The sequence below is a fragment of the Myotis davidii genome, unplaced genomic scaffold, assembly GCF_000327345.1.
Source record: "Myotis davidii unplaced genomic scaffold, ASM32734v1 scaffold2098, whole genome shotgun sequence".
In the NCBI taxonomy this organism is placed as follows: Eukaryota; Metazoa; Chordata; class Mammalia; order Chiroptera; family Vespertilionidae; genus Myotis; species Myotis davidii.
Window position 1 is genome coordinate 31,714 of NW_006289493.1, and position 2,883 is coordinate 34,596.

The following is a 2,883-nucleotide window of genomic DNA, read 5'->3' on the forward strand; positions in this document are numbered from 1 at the left end:
GATGTTGGATCCAAGGTATTAATTCCGTTGATAGTCTTACAACTTTTCTTTAGTTTAGCAGGAAGTGGAAGAGAAAGCAATTTTAGCTGAAGCAGTGGTCCTCAGTTCTAGGGAATGTGTGAGTCAGAGGTTAGAGCATCCAGTATGACTTGGAGCTAGAGCTCTGGATCAATCAGTATGAGATGTATGTGATGTATCTTTAGCTTAGGGAAGGGAGGAAGATGTGGTTTTGGAGGAAGGGTTGGAAAAGAAGGATAGAAGAGCTGGATAGTTCTGCAACTACTCCCCAAACATAAATTTATAGTTTGATTTTATTATTGTCTTCAAATATTGTCATATTCCAGAACATACAGAGGTCCATATTTAAAAGTAAATGTGGCCCTGGCAAGTTTTGGTCAGTGGTTAGAGCATTAGCCCATGTACCTAAGGGTCCCAGGTTAGATTCCTGGTCAGGGGCACAGACCTCAGTTGCAGGTTCCACAGACCTGGTGGGGGCACATGCAGAAGACAACCAATTGATGTCTCTCTCATGTTGATCCTCTTTTATCTCTTTCTCTTTCCCTTTTCCCTCCTTCTTTCTCTTCCACTCTCTAGAAATCAATGGAAAAAATATCCTCAGGTGTTGATTTAAAAAAATCAAAATGTAAGTAAATGTGGACACTTCACATGCATTCATATACAAAGGACCAATTTGGTTCATTTATGTGATTCCACTTCATAAGCAGCCATGACCAAATGACTACGCTTAGAAGAGCAGCCAAAGATTGAGCCATTTAGGAATGCATTGGGCATGACAGTCAGAAGTTGTTCTTTTCAGTACATACTGATTCAGGCATATGGATCCATGTGTTACCCTCTAGTCCAAAGCCACAAATACTATCCTTATTCCCAATACACCATCTTCCAAATGGGTGCCATATTATAACAGGAAGCCTGGTTGGTTTGATGTGGCAGTACACACGGAAACACAGCTTTCACAGCTAGACGTTCTTTCTCCTGATATTTTGGTAATGCTCTTCTGGTTGATGAGATGAGCTTCACCATGGGCCATCATTCGTGTTGCTTCATCTCATATCTATTTTTTCAAAGTTAGTATTAAATGTTTATATTTTATAACTTTACAAATATTGCCCATTGCCAAGCCAATGCATTATGTTTACATGTCCTTGTTAAAATAATATTTCCCCCAGGATCAGTAATATATATATAAAGTTTCCTTCTATTCTTGCACCATCTCTGTTTTCTCTGGGTTCTATTTTTGCAGATGGTTAGATTTGACCTCTTTAATGTTAGAGGCTTTCCTCAAATGTCTTTTGATTGTTGGCTATCTATTGATCTTTAAAAGTGAGTCCTCAAAAGCTCATAGGGAGTGTTAGATGAAAAGGCAGAGTTTGTCAACTAGTGGGTTTCACTGTACAGTGATTGGGCAGCAATTGACTTTGTTGGAGTCAACATCCAAATGCCAATACATAGAGGAATTTTCTTTAGTAACCTTCACTTATTCAAGGATACAATCCCTTTAGTCTGCCTGCAGGTATTATGGGATTTGGGGTAGGCTGAGAGGTTCTTCCCATCCCATATATAGACTTGCACTTAATATATTCATTTTCTGTCATATGCTTCATACCACCTTCTACTATACCTGAGGTTTCTAGAGTCTTGAGTGCATTTGATCCAGTGCCTTCAAAGAATAAATCTCTTGTTTCCTGGGAGCAATAAGAGTGAATAGAACAATTACCTGACTAGCTGTGTGGGATAAAGGAAACTTGAGAGCCTGCTCTACTCTTCCATACATGAACCTTCAAGTCTTATTTTTATGCATCTTACTCCAAACATTTGTGGTACCTGGTATTTGTAATTCCTGAGCCTTCCCAGGATTCTTTGGGAGCTAATTGATTCACTTTTCATTGACATCTCCTTCTATAAGTACTTATGTTATAGCCTTCTCTACTCTTCTAAATTGATACGCATTTCTTCATTCTCTTACCATCTTCAAAAAAAGTGTTGATAGTTCTCACCCACTAAAGTCTTTCCTATTCTTAGTCTATGTGGACCTATACCTCTCTCTCTCTCTTTTCTCTTGTTTTATTTATTTATTTTTATTCTTTAAAGTATTACATATGTCTCCTTTTTCCTGCATCAACCCCTCCCTGGCATCTCCCACCCCCCAGGAAAAGCCCCCATTGCCCCAGTGTCTGTTCCCATTGGTTATGTTAATATGTATGCATACATGTCCTTTGGTTGATCTCTTACCACCGCTGCCTCCCACCCTCCTCTTCCTTCCCTCTGAGGTTTGATGGTCTGTTTGGTGTTTCTCTGTCTCTGGATCTATTTTTGTTCATCAGTTTAAGTTGTTCGTTATATTCCACAAATGAGTGAGATCATGTGATATTTATCTTTCTCCGACTGGCTTATTTCACTTAGCATGATGCTCTCCAGGTCCATCCATGCTGTTGCAAGTGGTAAAAGTTCCTTCTTTTTTATAGCAGTGTAGTATCCCGTTGTGTAGATATACCACCACATTTTAATCTACTCATCTGCTGATAGGCACTTAGGCTGTTTCCAAATCTTAGCTATTGTAAATTGTGCTGCTATGAACATAGGGGTGCATATGTCCTTTCTGATTGGTGTTTCTGATTTCTTGGGATATACTAGTATTGTTAGAAGCGGGATTACTAGGTCAAATGGGAGTTCCATATTTAACTTTTTGAGGAAACTCCATACTGTTTTCCACAGTGGCTGTGCCAGTCTGCATTCCCTCAATTACACGAGGTTTCCTTTTTCTCCACATCCTCACCAGCACTCGTCCTTTGCCTATTTGTTGATGATAACCATTCTGACAGGTTTGAGATGGTACCTCATTGTTGTTTTGATTTGCTTCTC